This window comes from Macrobrachium rosenbergii, chromosome 13 (genome assembly GCF_040412425.1).
Source record: "Macrobrachium rosenbergii isolate ZJJX-2024 chromosome 13, ASM4041242v1, whole genome shotgun sequence".
Classification (NCBI taxonomy): domain Eukaryota; kingdom Metazoa; phylum Arthropoda; class Malacostraca; order Decapoda; family Palaemonidae; genus Macrobrachium; species Macrobrachium rosenbergii.
In genome coordinates, this window is record NC_089753.1 from 28,201,700 (window position 1) to 28,219,377 (window position 17,678).

At 36.4% G+C, this 17,678-nt stretch overlaps 1 protein-coding gene and 1 long non-coding RNA gene across 2 annotated transcripts in view; one reads left to right on the plus strand and one right to left on the minus strand.

Annotated features, from left to right (window-relative positions):
* The window catches only part of LOC136845088 (uncharacterized), a 261,817-nt gene that overhangs the window by 79,748 nt on the left and 164,391 nt on the right, over positions 1 to 17,678 (plus strand). The gene's annotated exons all lie outside the window — the stretch shown is intronic.
* LOC136844654 (uncharacterized) lies at positions 11,423 to 14,010 on the minus strand. The gene is made up of 2 exons (XR_010854950.1): positions 13,791 to 14,010; positions 11,423 to 12,238 (listed from the first exon to the last, which is right to left on the minus strand). It is a non-coding gene; the product is annotated as an uncharacterized lncRNA (long non-coding RNA).

The following is a 17,678-nucleotide window of genomic DNA, read 5'->3' on the forward strand; positions in this document are numbered from 1 at the left end:
GACACCTTCCCACGCCTTATATAAGCCACGCAAGAAGTCCTTTCCTTCAGGAACTAGAACGCACTCACCCAAAAGGAAAGGTTACTCGGTTACTCATTTATTCAAGTTGAAAAAGACAGCGAGTGCTCCGTCTCTTCATACTAAATTTACAATGTTAGCTTTCTCAGTCAGCTTATAACCGAAGGCCAACGCTATGCTTCTCTCGTAGGCAAAAAGATATTTTTGGGTCATCGTGCGAAGACTGGGCTCATCCAGCCAGTTCTGGAATCGATGCAAAGGTCATCAGCCAGTCGCCCCTGTAGGGGGTTAGTGCCATCATTGCACCTCACGCGGTGTGCTGTAGGGCTTACTTGAGGTTCTTTGTATCGGCGTCCCTTCGGCCCATAGCTGGAACCCCTTCCATTTCTTCCACTGTGCCTAGATTTACTTTCCTCAATCCCCACCTAACAGTTGTTTCATAGTGCAACTGCGATGTTTTCCACCTGTTAGACCTTTCAAACCTTTTACTCTCATTTTCCTTTCAGCGCTGATTGACCTCATCATAAGTTCCAGCGCTTGGCCTTTGAGCTAAATTTTATATTCCAATTCACTACAGTCGCATCTGGATCTTGCTTACTTATCCATATGGGGTCTGTTTGAATGACTGATTACATGGGCGTTCTAGCAATGGATGACCTCTCTCTCTCTCTCTCTCTCTCTCTCTCTCTCTCTCTCTCTCTCTCTCTCTCTCTCTCTCTCTCATTTTACTTTTCTGTTGTATCAGCTTTGTATATAAATATAAATATATATATATATATATATATATATATATATATATATATGTGTGTGTGTGTGTGTGTGTATGTATATATAATATATATATATATATATATATATATATATATATATATATATATATATATATATATATATATATATACACACACTCAGACAGCTAAATCAGGTATGACATTGAACCATATGCCAAGGTTATGAACGCCCTCGTTCTTAACTCACAATATCCAGATAGCCAATTCATGACGCTACTTTCCATTTCTTTCGTTTTCCAGATTTTCCAGTATGAACTGGCCCTCCATTTTTATTTTCCAGGAAGCGTAAACTTTCCCCTTTTGCTATGAGAGAAAGCTTCGCGAAGGTTGCCAGTTTTAGAAGGTGTTAAAAGCTTAATGAACGCAGCCACAAAGGAACTGTGGCCACGATATGTTGTCAGTTTGAGCAGCAGTTAGGAAGAAAGAGGTGCACTGTAGGCATTACTAAAGGTTCTCTGCAGCGTCCCTTCGGCCCTTAGCTGCAACCCCTTTCACTCCTTTTACTGCACCTCCATTCATATTATCTTTCTTCCATCTTGCCATCCACCCTCTCCTAACAATTATTTCATAGTGCAACTGCTTTGAGGTTTTCCTCCTGTTACGCCTTTCGAACCTACCTACTCACAATATCCTTTCCAGCGCTGAGTGACCTCGTAGGTTCCAGTGCTTGGCCTTTGGCCTAAACTCTGTATGCCATTCCATTTCTATAAAACATCTACCAAGTTTGAATGATACCTTTTTTGTGACCAAAAATCCGTCAAATTGAATCGTGCAATTGGAACTTCAGAAGTTCAAGCGAAGGTGCGATGCATTACTACCCTAGTACAATTCAACTTGTATTTTAATATTTTACTTACATTTGTTTTTATTTATTTATTTATTTGATATTTTATCCTTTTTTTTTAACAATTTCCTCTTTTTGTATAGCCTATTACCTTCTGTTACTTCTTTCGAATGAACACCATATTATTCTTTGGAAGCTTGAATTTCGAGTCAGTGGCCCCTTTGGTGGGCTTGTTCCATATGAATAGGGTTCATCGTTTGAGTAATAATAATAATAATAATAATAATAATAATAATAATAATAATAATAATAATAATAATAATAATAATAATAATAGGTTTTATTGAATATTATTGCTGCTTCAGCTGCGTTGATTTTATAGAAGACTTTTTCTATTTTCCTTATTGCGGACTTCTCTTCATTGGAGGTGCGTGCTAACAGCTGCTTGTAATAATAATAATAATAATAATAATATATATATATATATATATATATATATATATATATATATATATATATATATATATATATATATATATATATATTATTATAGAAGACTTTTTCTATTTTCCTTATTGCGGACTTCTCTTCATTGGAGGTGCGTGCTAACAGCTCGCTTGTAATAATAATAATAATAATAATAATAATAATAATAATAATAATAATAATAATAACTTGAATTTCGAGTCAGTGGTCCCTTTGGTGGGCTCGTTCTACATGAGTAGGGTTCATCGTTTGAATAATAATAATAATAATAATAATAATAATAATAATAATAATAATAATAATAATAATAATAATAACTTGAATTTCGAGTCAGTGGTCCCTTTGGTGGGCTTGTTCCTTGTGAATAGGGTTCATCGTTTGAATAATAATAATAATAATAATCATAATAATAATAATAATAATAATAATAATAATAATAATTACTTAAGTATGGAGGACCTCAGAGATAAACATTAATTTTAAATTGCTAATTTTATTTCTCACTGTTCTAACAACATGGCCAAGGCTAAGTGAGTGGACAAACCACACACTGACTGAAATCCTTAGTGAATCTTATTAAGCTTCATATAGTGAATAAGCTCATGATATTCCGCTGTCAGTCCGGAAGCTGCTTTACCAACCCCCGAAGGTGCCAAAACGCCTGTACCCGAATCCGACCGGCCTGTAACCGAATGGCCTGTAACCGTAACCGTAGCTGACGCCCCATGGCTCCGGAGACGCCTCAGCGAAGGGCCGCGGATCGGGTATGGCTCCAGCGGATTTCACGAAGGCGAGGAGAGCCATCATAAGAGCCATTAGCAGAGTAAGCTGGAAATAAAAGAAAGAGTTACAATTGATGTGAGAATGAAGTATTATTTGTGACTGGCCTGCAGTTTGAATTTTGAATGGAATTGAAATGTAAAATTTAGGTCAGATGCCAAGCGCTGGGATCTATGACGAGGTCATGAGGAGAGAGTTGAGGAAAGTAAGATGGAAGAAAGAGAATATGAACGGAGGTACGGTAAAGGGGATGGAAATTGGGAGTAAAGGTTTGAAAGCTCTAACAGGAGGAAAACCTCGCAATTTCACAATCGAAACAATTGTTAGGGTTGAGGAAGTAAGGTGGAAGAAAGAGAGTATGAACGGAGGTAGAGTAAAGGAAATGGAAGGGGTTGCAGCTAGGGGCCGAAGGGACGCCTTCGCAAAGAACTTAAGTGACGCTTACAATGCACCGCGTGAAGTGCACTGACGGCAACCCCACGGAGGCAATTGGAAGTTTCATTCTTGTAATTTGAAGTTTCCATTTCTGTTATTGTCATTAGACTTTTATGCAGCCAGGAAAACTTCATTAGGTTTCTTAGGTGTGATCATATGACACAGATGAATCTTATTTATTCCTGCGAGCTATTTCCAGGAAAGTCTGAGATTTTATTTTATTCGATGGGGTTCCAGCCAATGTCAACAGTGGAGCGGAGTCTTTAACATCACGAAAATGTGTAACCAATTATTACGTCCATAGCTTTGTCGAGAGCTGTCGATTTTACAGTTGAGTTATAATTAAATCACCCGTATTGTTAAAGTAATAAATGTATACACGCACACACACACATATATATATACATATATATAATATATGAACGTCTTTTATCTTCGTATAATATATATATATATATATATATATATATATGTATGTATGTATATATATACGTGTGTGTGTGTATAGAAGTAATCGACGCACAATTACGTGTGGAACAGAAATAAATTTCTGACTCACATCAGGATCGAACCCAGGGTCTTTCGATTGAAAGACAAGACCGCTGGCAACCAAGCCACGCAAGTCAAGTTCAATTGAAAGACCTGGGTTCGATCCTGATGTGAGTCAGAAATTTATTTATATATGTGTGTGTGTGTGTGTGGAGAGAGAGAGAGAGAGAGAGAGAGAGAGAGAGAGAGAGAGAGAGAGAGAGAGAGAGAGAGAGAGAGAGGCTATGGTAAATTAGAAAACTGGTTCTTCATACGTTCTAGTAGGAAATAGTGCAAACAATAGAACAATTTAGAAGGAAAGAGCCGCGTGAGACAATGTGTAGATCAAGTATATTTGTTTTGAATCACACCTGCGGAAGATGAGCGAATAATGTATCCTGTGTCATACACGAGACGAGAACAGCTCTGTGACAGAATCGAAAGAGGTGGAATGCAGGTGGCTCTTGATGATTATTGATTTAGGAAGCGATGCGTTCGTAGCAATTAGAACGTCTGTGATGACAGTTACAGCCTGTATGGCAGAGCTTATAGACTTCAGAGAGGAAGGTACTATCATTTACTAGGTAGATTCCGTAATGTTTTGGGTGGATAAATACTCTAAACCAATGGTTCCAACCTTGTTTCAGGTCATAGACCATCAGCCCAATAAAATAATAAAAAAATACGCCGAAGTTTCTTCAGCTCAATCGAGTTTTCTGTACATCGTATAATCAAGGCCACCGAAAATAGACCTGTCTTTTGATGGTCTCGGTATAATGCTGTATGAACCGCGACCCCTGAAACTTTAACTACGGGCCGGTGTAGGCCTGGACTTATCGTTGCCAGAAGCACGATTATGGCTAACTTTAACCTTAAATGAAGTCAAAACTACTGAGGAGGCTAGAGGGCTGCAATTTGGTATGTTTGATGATTGGAGGGTGGATGATCAACATAGCAATTTGCAGCCCTCTAGCCTCAGTAGTTTTTGAGATCTGTGGGGCGGACAGAAAAAGTAAAGTGCGGACAGAATAAAGTGCGGACGGACAGGCAAAGCCGGCACAATAGTTTTCTTTAACAGAAAACTAAATATGACCAAATTAATCTAACTACTTACCAATTTCATTTTGAAAACTGAAGACGCGGGTTCCTCGTTATGCCAAAAGAGTTCTTCTCTGCTGGGGCGATCTAATGGCTTGGGGTAGGTCGGACCCTGCAATATATATGCCCAAGGAGGGGTGGCCAAAAATGGGGTATCCGTCACCCAAGGTCACTAGCCCGAATATCGGCGAATCCTTCAATTTATTGGAGTCGGGATAATAAGAGATTACTGGAGAGAGAGAGAGAGAGAGAGAGAGAGAGAGAGAGAGAGAGAGAGAGAGAGAGATAAGAGGAGGACGTTTCGTGATAACGCTTGATTTACTGCTGTTGTTGGGAAATTGAAATATGTTTTGTGTGGGGTGGATGTGTGTGTGTGTATGTGTGTATGTAAATGTGTACAGTTGTAAATTCAACATTTTTCTTAAAGAAATTTTTGGATTCACAGAATGGTTTTTAGAAACAATATGACTTTTCGTAATCTAGCCTCTCTCTCTCTCTCTCTCTCTCTCTCTCTATATATATATATATATATATATATATATATATATATATATATATATATATATATATATATATATATATATATATATATATATATATATGTGTGTGTGTACATATACAACAAATATATATACATATTACTATTGTATGTATATATATATATATATATATATATATATATATATATATATATATATATATATGTATGTGTATATATACAACAAATATATATACATATTACTATTGTATGTATATATATGCGTTTATATATATACTTATATATATATGTATATATATTTGTTATATATATATAGTATATATATATATATATATATATATATATATATATATATATATATATATATATATATATATATATATATATATATATATATATATATTAGAGAGAGAGAGAGAGAGAGACTTGACTACGAAAAGTCATATTGTTTGTAAACCATTCTGTGAATCCAAAAACTTCGTTAAGAAAAATGTTGAATTTATAACTGTACACATCTGCATACATGAATTTACACACACACACGCACACGCACATGTATGTACATATACATATACATATACATACATGTAAACAAACTGTGGCTCTCTTAACAAACATACCTTGAGGAGTAAAGAACGAAAAACATAATACATTTCAAAATATGAAACAAAGGAGCAGTAAAAACGATGTCATTAACGCTCTCTCTCTCTCTCTCTCTCTCTCTCTCTCTCTCTCTCTCTCTCTCTCTCTCTCTCTCTCAAGATAGCCATGTGTTCCGGTTATTACTCCTTCCGGCCGGAACACCTGGCACTCTGGAGGTGAGAAAGGTGTTTAAGTGCTATTTTTACAGGTGGGAAGTAACCACTTCCTTGGTTATTTTTCGCTTTCCCGTATCTAAACTTAGGACCGGGATGACCTATATACCTTTTATCGTCAGCATATTTTAAGAGTGGACTGCTGAATGGAATGGAATCTAAAATTCAGGCCAAAGGCTAAGCGATGGGTCCTATGATGACGTCATTCAGCGCTGAAACTGAGACTGACAATAAAAAGGTCTGAAATTGTAACAGGAGGAAAACCTCAAAGCAGTTGCACTATGAAACAACTGTTAGGAGACGGTTGAGGAAAGTAAGGTAGAAGAGAGAGGATACGAATATAGGCACAGTACAGGAAATAGAAGGGGTTCCAGCTATGAGCCGAAGGGACGCCGCTACAAAGAACCTCAAGTAATCCCTACAGCACACCGCTTGACGTGACGTGCAGTGATGGCGCTACCCCGCTATAGGGGCGACTGGCTGATGACCATTATTAGGAAAGGCTGGAAGTAAAATGGAAGAAAGAGAATATGAACGGAGTTAAAGTCAAAGGAACGAAAGGGGTTGCAGCTAGGGGCCGAAGGGACGCTGCAATGAACCTCAAGTTCCCTACCTACAGTGCCAGCGTAGGTGCACTGACAGCAGTTTCCAACCGGAGAATGTTAAAAAATGCGCAGTTCCCCTGGAATGCTGCTATGTATGTTAATGTACAATGTTAAAAATTATTATTATTATTATTATTATTATTATTATTATTATTATTATTATTATGCAGAGGATGATTAATATTCATATTGAACAAACCCACCAAAGGGCCCACTGACTTGAAATTCAAGCCTCCAAAGAATATCATGGTGTTCATTTGATAGAAGTAACAGAAAGTAATGGGAAATACAGAAAGAAAATACCAATTATTAGAAACTGAAAAAAATATAAAATTAATAGATAAATAGATAAAAATATAAATAAATTATGAAAACACAAGGAGAATTTTATTAGGGTAGTAATGCGTTGCATCTTCGCTCGAACTTCTGAAATTCGAATTGCACATCCTCAAGGAGGCTGTTGATTCCTCACTTTCTTGTGTTGATATTAAAATAGATGTAGAATAAATTGGGTAGAAACTGTGTTAAAAGAGAGAGAGAGAGAGAGAGAGAGAGAGAGAGAGAGAGAGAGAGAGAGAGAGAGAGAGAGAGAGAGAGATTTAATCCTAAACTCATTCTTATCGGTAACGTGAAAAAACTAAAGGGATATAGGTCAATAATTATTCATTCTAGAGTTGGGATTGCTGGGGAGAGAGAGAGAGAGAGAGAGAGAGAGAGAGAGAGAGAGAGAGAGAGAGAGAGAGATTTAACCCTAAATTCATTCTTATCGATAAAAGGAAAAATCTAATTGGATATAGATCATTCTAGAGTTGGGATTGCTCTGAGAGAGAGAGAGAGAGAGAGAGAGAGAGAGAGAGAGAGAGAGAGAGAGATTTAACCCTAAATTCATTCTTATCGATAAAAGGAAAAATCTAATTGGATATAGGTCAATAATTATTCATTGTAGAGTTGGGATTCCTGTGGAGAGAGAGAGAGAGAGAGAGAGAGAGAGAGAGAGAGAGAGAGAGAGAGAGAGAGAGTCAATAATGAAGTCATTTTTACTGGGCATAAATACTACGCAAAAGTTGGCATTTTTGGGGAGGGTGTTCATACGGCGCAGAGAAATCTCTTCGGGAAAAAAGATATTGAGAATAATCGTCTTTTGTTAATGAGAATCTTGATTATTGGCTGGAGAGGTGTTGGGGGGGGAGAAGGGTGGAGGGTGAGGTGTCCAAAAGACCTGGAAGGAAACGTTCCTGCGCTCGCGTGATGCAGAGCAGAAAAAAGCCTTGGAAACAAGGCGAAAGAACAGACTTATTGTCATATCAAAAACTCCAGTTCTCTCTCACGCAACAGCCCTATACAAGGACGAGCATTTAAATCTTTGGATTCCAATCATTTTTATTAAGAAAATAAGTCGGGTATTCAGAAATCTCTCTCCCCGCGCGTGACGTCTGTTCATTCTCTCCCATGAAGTAGACCCCTTTGTAGCGAAACAATCTTAGGATGTAATTAACTCATTAACGGTCGATAACTAGGAGATGCGGTTTTGGAAATAATATTAAATTTTTCATTTTGTTAAAAAAAACTCATTAAACGAAAATTTTTACAAACTAGATTTAAAGCGTACAGAAAACATCCCATCTCATTGCTATGCTGTGGATTTTAACGTTTATTTATGCCTGGGGGCACGGTCACAAAGCGGAGGTCCCCATCAGGCTTCTTAGTTCCTTTCACACCTTCCTCACGCCTAAGGGGCCGCCTAAGGGCAAGGCCCCGTGCTGGCATAAACCAGCTTAATCTAAACCAACCTCCTATTAACCAGACTCCTTAACCAGAACCTTTAAACAGAAAACAGATCTTTTTCATATTTCGTAGAGGTAAAAAAACAACGGTCGGAAGACAATCTAGAAGATTATTATTATTATTATTATTATTATTATTATTATTATTATTATTATTTTATTATTATTATTATTATTATTATTATCAAAGTTTAATGAGACCAGCAAAGTTAAAGAAGTGAAACAGCTTTTAGACAGAGTGGTTCTTTGTGGTAGGTTTCTGTTTCCCAAGATTAGTAGTTATGACTCGGACCACCGACGGGTGGTCTCTTTTTTGTCAATTTTTCATAAGTTGTATTTTAACTGAAATCTTTCACACTCACAATTGATCCCTGATCCTCTTTCCTTGCCGAGAGCGACCATGTTTGTTGAACAGAAGCACCAATATGCAATAAATGTGGCTCACTGTCGAACTTATCAGTTCCAGAGGTCCTTCATTCCTCAGTTCCAGAGGTCCTTTATTCCTCAGTTCCAGAGGTCCTTCATTCCTCAGTTCCAGAGGTCCATTATTCCTCAGTTCCAGAGGTCCTTCATTCCTTAGTTTCAGAGGTCCTTCATTCCTTAGTTCCAGAGGGCCTTTGTTCTTCAGTTCCAGAGGTCCTTTGTTCCTCAGTTCCAGAGGTCCTTTATTCCTCAGTTCCAGAGGTCCTTCATTCCTTAGTTCCAGAGATCCATTATTCCTAAATTCCAGAGGTCCTTTATTCCTCAGTTCCAGAGGTCCTTCATTCCTCATTTCCAGAGGCCATTTATTCCTCAGTTCCAGAGGTCCTTCATTCGTCAGTTCCAGAGGTCCTTCATTCCTCAGTTCCAGAGGCCCTTCATTCCTCAGTTCCAGAGGTTCTTTTGTTCCTCAGTTCCAGAGGTCCTTTGTTCCTCAGTTCCAGAGGTCCTTTGTTCCTCACACCGTCGGACTGACTGTGGAACAGTCTCCCTGAGGATTGTCATGCAATTGGAACCCCAAAAATTCAAGCGAAGATGCAGTGCATTACCACCATAAAGAAATTCTTTTATTTTAATCATTAACTTTCATTTGTATCTATTTATTTATTAATTTATTTTATTCCCTCCTTTCTAATAACTCATCTCTTCTTTCTGTATTTCCTGTTACGTTCTAGTATTTCTTCCTAATGAACACCACAATATTCTTTGGAAGCTTGAATTTCAAGTCAATGGCCCCCTTTGGTGTGCTTGTTACATATGAATAGGTTTCATCTCCTGAATAATAATAATAATAATAATAATAATAATAATAATAATAATAATAATAATAACAACAATAATAGCTGAAGGGAAAATTAGGCTCTGATTACCTGATAATCACCTGCTGACTTGTTAAGTCACGAGATTTTAGGTAAAAAAAAAAAAAAAAAAATACTGATCACTGAACATTTCGGCAAGAACAAGGTCCGGAGACCTTGAGGTACAGATGCTGTTGAACATCTGATACCAGAGTCTCGAGTTCGGCGTCTGCCATATAAACTCGGAGGAACAAATCGAAATCTTTCATCTCCTTCAAGGCCAAACAAGCCGTGAAGGACAAGAGGCGTCTTTTGTGTGTTTTTAGTTTTCTGTAAAAGAAAACTATTGTGCCGGCTTTGTCTGTCCGTCTGCACTTTTTCCGTCCGCCCTCGGATCTTAAAACCTACAGAGGCTAGAGGGCTGCAAGTTGGTATGTTGATCATCCACCCTCCAGTCATCAAGCATACCAAATTGCAGCCCTCTAGCCTCCTCATTAGATTTTATTTTATATAAGGTTAAAGTTAGCCATGATCGTGCGTCTGGCAACGATATAGGCCGGGCCGTCACCGGCCAGTGGTTCAATTATCATGGGTCGCTGCTCATACAGCATTATACCGAGTCCACTGAAAGATAGGTTTATTTTCGGTGGCCTTGATTATACGCTGTACAGAAAACTCGATTGCGCCGAAGAAACTTCGGCGCATTTTTTACTTGTTTTATACAAACACCGTACAAGTCATTCTTGCATCGAGAATTATTGAACAAAAATTAGATTCTATGACCTTGTGACTCAGAAAGGTAATTATTCATAGTGGATTGTTGTTTGTTTCATTTCATAGGGGAGTTCTCTCTCTCTCTCTCTCTCTCTCTCTCTCTCTCTCTCTCTCTCTCTCTCTCTCTCTCTCTCTCTCTCTTTTTTGAGAATACATTCTCTCAGAATGCAGGTCAGTCACTAATCCTGTCTCTTCTCTTTAAGGAAAAATGCCATCACTAATATATATATATATATATATATATATATATATATATATATATATATATATATATATATATATATATATATATCGACTTTATTAAGAAATAATCTCAAAGTCTAGGCTGTTGCGACATGGCCTCAGTTCCAGGGACATTCATTCACAATCTCAGTCCGAGTTCCGTTTTCTTTACCGGCACATTTGAGTACAGTCGCCATTCCTTATTTATTTATTCATTCATTTATTCTTCTCCTTTTGTGTTCTCTTACATTTGTCAATAATAATAATAATAATAATAATAATAATAATAATAATAATAATAATAATAGTTTTATTTCCTCTAACGTTTGGACACTCGCTTATTCATAATGAAAGACAGAAAACCTTTATAATAATAATAATAATAATAATAATAATAATAATAATAATAATAATAATAATAATAATAATAATAATAATAATTTTTCCCCCTCTACATTCACTGCATAATTTGGGTTAAATTGCCCTCAGTACAAATTCAAATCTGAATGAAAAATAAGACTATACATCTTCCGTACTTTTTTATTACCGAATACAAACGGCCAGAGTGGTGTTTCACTCAAAAGACGAGTCAGGTTTCAGCCTGACAGGTAGATCTCCCTTGACGATACAAGACTTCGGGAACGATATAAGATTTAGGAGACGATACAAGATCTTGGAGATGATACAAGATTTAGTCGATGATACAAGATTTAGAAGATACAAGATCTTGGAGACGTTACAAGATTTAGTAGATGATACAAGATCTTGGAGACGTTACAAGATTTAGTGGAAGATACAAGATTTAGGAGATGATACAAGATCTAGGAGACGGTACAAGATTTAGTGGAAGATACAAGATTTAGGAGAAGGTACAAGATTTAGGAGAAGATACAAGATTTAGGAGACAATACAAGATTTAGTAGATGATACAAGATCTTGGAGACGATACAAGATCTTGGAGACGATACAAGATCTTTTATAGGAGATGATACAAGATTTAGTAGATGATACAAGATTTAAGAGACGATACAAGATTTAGTAGACAATACAAGCTTTATTGGGCAATACAAAATTTAGATGATACAAGATTTAGCAGAAGGTAAAAGAAGTCTGATCGCCCTACTGATTAAGCTACGCGGAACGGTTACCAGCCGTAGCCTCCATAACCGTAACTGATGATGGGCCTGTAGAAAACTGGCCTGTAGCCGTAGCCGTAGCCGAAGCCGCCGTATCCGAACGAAGGATCGGAAATAGGTTTAGGGTAAGCCCGTGGATCCGGCACGGCTCCACTGGATTCGAAGACGGCAAAGAGAGCCACAATAAGGGCAGTGATTGTTGCCACCTGAAATGAAGACAAAATATAGAAACAGTAATTGTTTACAATTGAAAAAAACAATCAATCATAATATTGTTTCTGTAAATATAATATATATATATATATATATATATATATATATATATATATATATATATATATATATATATATATATTCATAATGAAAGACAGAGGTTTTAACAATCAGAAGATCTTAGTTAGTCAGTGGAAAATTATCAAAATGATTGAAAGAAATAGAATAAAAGGATAAAAAAATGATTGTTTACATTAGAAGAGGAAATAAAAGTAACCCTGGTATTATTTCTGCTTAAATATATATATATATATATATATATATATATATATATATATATATATATATATATATATATATATATATATACACGTATGTATATATATATATATACACACACACAATTGTATAAAGCAGAAAGACAGTCGCTATAACAATCATAGAATCACAGTAAAGCATTGGAAAATCATTAAGATGATTGAAAGAATTGAATTGGGATGGTTGGGAGCTTTGATTAACAGAAGTTCACAATTGATAAGAAAATGGAATCATCCATGGAACTGTTTCTGTTTTAATATATATATATATATATATATATATATATATATATATATATATATATATATATATATATATATATATATATATATATAAGACAGAGGCATAAAAGTTTGAAATCTCATTAAGGTAATGTGAAACTACCAAGATGATTGAAAGAATTAAATTGAAATGATTGAAAGAATTATCTGACAGAATAGACTGCAGACGAATTTTCATTTTCACGACTATACCTTTCTAAAAATGATTGACGTATAATTATGCCATCACAGCAAATGCATAAACCGAGCGTTTTAAGAATTTATTAATTTATATCAAAAACTGTACGAAACAAATTGAAATTTCATCTCCAGTGTGGAACCAAACTCGTATTGAACTTTTCTGATAAGTTTTCTAATAATTTCTCAAATAACTGATCTGTTCTTTCCGTATTTCCTGTTACTTGCTGTTACTTCGTGTTCCATATGGATAGGGTTCAACTTCTGAATAATAATAATAATAATAATAATAATAATAATAATAATAATAATAATAATAATAATAATAATAATAATAATAATAATAAAATGAACGCCATAATACTCTTTGGAAGCTTGAACTTCAAGTCACTGGCCCCTTTGGTGGGCTTGTTCCATACGAATAGGGTTCATCTTCTGAATAATAATAATAATAATAATAATAATAATAATAATAATAATAATAATAATAATAATAATAATAATATAATAAACACCAGATTATTCTCTGAAAAAGCTTGAACTATAGGTCAATTTTAAAAGGTCTTGTAACATAAAAATAGGTTTCACTTCTTAATCTTAATAATAATAATAATAATAATAATTGTTATAATAATAATAATAATAATAAGAATAATTGATTAAAACCCCGGTAAGAAACGAAAAGAAAAGAAAAGAAAGAAGTGATAGAGACAATTTTGCAAAAGATTTTTTACTTAAAAAAGGATTTCATTCCATTAATCTTACTTACAACGTTCATGTTGGCTGGTATGTTGTTATGTGGTACGTTGCTACCAGAACACCTCGTTTCTCAGTTCCCTGTGAGGCTGATACGAAGTCTGGGGGCTCCGGCGAATCCTGATATATATATATACAAGAGGAGGTCTGACTCAGGACAAGAAATAAAAAAATTTTCCTTTTCTCAAGGGCACACACACACACACACACACACACACACACACACACACACACACACACACACACACACACACACCAGGCGTGAAGGACAAGTGTATTGTTTTGCTTCAAAAAGCACTTAATCATTTGTGGGTCAAAGGTCAAAATCCTGGGTTTTAAAAGTTGTGACTCTCTCTCTCTGGTATATTTTTTGTGTTTTTTTTGGTGTTTGTTTCAGCAAATTTGCCTGGTAATGGTTTGTGACTCGACAATGGAAAAGACCTTAGGTTTTAATAATTAATGGTACAGTTCTGCCGGTGTCCTGTTATGGAGAATGAGCTCTCTCTCTCTCTCTCTCTCTCTCTCTCTCTCTCTCTCTCTCTCTCTCTCTCTCTCTCTCTCTCTCTACCACTTTGCAATAGAGACAATTCGTGGATAAGATAAATAAACTTCTGATTGGCTGAAGTTAACTTCTGAATTTCATCGTGATTCAGAGTAGATGCGGTCAGATTGCTTACCAAAAATAGATAAATAAATGACAGAATAAATAAATACAAATGAAAATGATCGTAGTTGGATAAAGAATAGGATATAAAATTTGGGCCAAAGTCCAAATTGACAGCAAGGAAGGTTTGACAGGTGTAACAGGAGGAAAACCTCAAAGCAGTTGTTGCACCACGAAACCATAATTAGGAGAGGGTTGAGGAAGGTGAGATGGAGGAAAGAGAATCTGAATGGAGGTACAGTAAAAAGAATGAAAGGGGTTGCAGCTAAGGGCCGAAGGGACGCTGCAGAGAACCTTGAGTAATGCATACAGTGTACCGAGTGAGGTGCACTGACGGCACTAGCCCCCCTTTAGGGTTGGAGGTGGGGGACTGTCACGAATTCAGAGTTTGTTATCCGGATAATGAACAGTAAAACAGGGAAAATAGAGTGGCGAGTGGCGTCACAGACCGCGCAAGGAAACTTTTGCTGGATAACCAAACCCACCCGGAAAGATTTAGTGAATATGACTTTGCCCTCAATGTCTTTGCACCCTGAAAGAGAGAGTTGACGTAATATGCATACGTAAATAAAAAAAAAAAGTATCAGGCTAATTATATGATGACTTGCATTTTGGCAACATTAAATTGGTTTGGCTTTGTTGCATTGCAAGTTGCAGATTCTGCTCAAAGGTGAAAAATCACTGCATCATTTAGCATTTTGGTTGTAATTCTACAAAAAAAAAAAAAAACGCAAGTATACTTTACATAAATTGTTACTGTGTATTTTGGGGGTGGGGAGGGGGCGGAAGTTGAGCGAATGCACACAAACATTTTTCGTTGTATGAATCGTGCAAGGTGCTGTTATAGCAAGACTTACGAAAAACAGCATGTCAATATTTACCTAAAAAATAACCGATTGGTTTTCTTCAGTGCGCATAAGGAATTGAATTATATACAGATTTGTATATTTCTCTGCTTTTCGTGAACCTCCGTTTCATCTTCAGGGAGCTGATGCAACATGCTTAAAGTTTATGGCTCGCCCAGGAATCGAATAAGGGTTAGTTCTTGGTGGGACAAGCGTCCTTTCTATTGAACCTGATTACCCACAATATATATATATATATATATATATATATATATATATATATATATATATATATATATATATATATATATATATATATATATATATATAAAGTGCATATGTATATATACAAAATTATAAAAAATAATTTCTAAGGCATTATAAGTAAGGAATGTTGCATTGCAATGCATTGCAAGACAAACCTCCCCAATGAGGATATGACCTGCCATGACCTGTGATTTACCAGGTCAACACAATATCCATTCAGTCACAGAGGGCATGACAGGATTAGAACCTTAACTTAAGAACCAAAGGTCTTACAGGCATCATGGGAGTGTCGAAAGAAACATATTTACATACTCCAGTGTATTTAGAAGTTTTACAGATTAGAAGAAAACGATTTACACAGATTCTGGAACGGATTCAGCGATCACCATCCGTACCCATAGCTATACAAAGGTCTGTAGATGCTGTAAGAGATAGGTCTGTAGATACTGTAACTGTAAGGTCTGTAGATGGTGCTGTATCCATAGCCTAGGCCTCCCCAGGGCTCAGCTTTGGGTTCGGGCATGGCCTCTGTGGAGGCGAAGATGGTCAACAGGGCCACCAAAAGAACCATCACGGAGACGAACTGAAATGGGAAAAAGGTGGATTGGAATTATGAACAGAAGAGACAGTGATTTGTAATCTCTCTCTCTCTCTCTCTCTCTCTCTCTCTCTCTCTCTCTCTCTCTCTCTCTCTCTCTCTCTCAATTATTCCTATGACCAGGACAATCTCTTGTTACTGATTTTGACAGGTGATGACTGTCAAGTTCTAACTGACAACTTCAGCAACTTGTTTAAAGAAAGGGAGGAAGATCTTGATGCTGGATCATATTCAGTGGAAATGACATCCTTCCTTGTAGGCCAATTTTGAGTTTAAATGATTCACCAGTGTTCATTAAATTTGAGACAACTTCTATTTTGTCTCAAGAACAGAAACCAATACTTGATAATCTACACTTGTGTTCATTTGTAATGCCTGCGTGTGTCTGTCTGTCTGTCTGTCTATGTGGCATCAAAGCATCTCCAGAAGGGAGAAATGGACTGAGATGGATCCAAGTAAAGATATTCACTGGCGAATATCGCCGAGAATCTATCAACTTACTGCCACAGAATTAAGTCACAGTTTTATAGTATGAACGCGACAAGATCTATTGACTCACCACCTTCATGTCGACAAATGTAAGAGAGATCTTCGTATCCTGACAAAACTCCAGTAGTTTCTGAATGTCTAGAAACAGCAGTCAGTGCTTTATATACCAATCACGAGGGAGAAAAAACTGGACTCTACCTCGGTGCCAACGAGTTCGTTAAAAAGATATGCTATGAACAGGGTTCTTCTCATGGCCAGTTACGAACCTTCGTCTAACGACCGAAAAAAAAATTGAGACTGAAAGTAGCTGATAAAGAAGTATTGTACCTTAGCACTTTTCAGGCTCTGTCACTCTGTTCCTCTCCCTCACTTTCTCTTTCGCAATGCTTTCTTTAAAGTCCAGAATTTCTTGGAGAGTCCGAAAGTTTTAATCCAGAATTTCGTTGGAGAGTCAGTTTAAAGTGGGTACAATTCTACACAATTCTCATAGATATAGTTTTACATAAACTGCCACTTTGCATAAAGGGTAGGGCAGTGGTACATATTTTTCTTGTATGATGCTTACCAGATTTTGTTATGGTAATAATTCTAAAAACAAAGAAAAACTAAAAGTTTATCAAAACAATTACTGACTGGTTTTCTTCATTTGACAAAAAGAATGGAATTATATGCATAGTTGACAATGATAACCCTCTCTCCACCTTAAATTGTGTTCTGTATTTTCCAAGCTTTTCGAAAATGTCCGACTCATTTTCAGGGAAATTATGGAATCCTTCTCGACAATTCTTTGGATAAGGTGAAAAGAAAGAAGTTTCATTATTTGAATTTCATGGTTCTCCCGGAAGAGGGTACTGCCGTCAGTGCACCTCACGTGGTGCACTGTAGGCATTACTCAAGGTTCCTTGCAGCATCCCTTCGGCCCCTAGCTGCAACCCCTTTCGTTCCTTTTACTGTAACTCCTTTTATATTCTCTTTTTACAACTTACTTTCCACCCTCTCGTAACTAATGATTCATAGTGCAACTGCGAGGTTTAACTC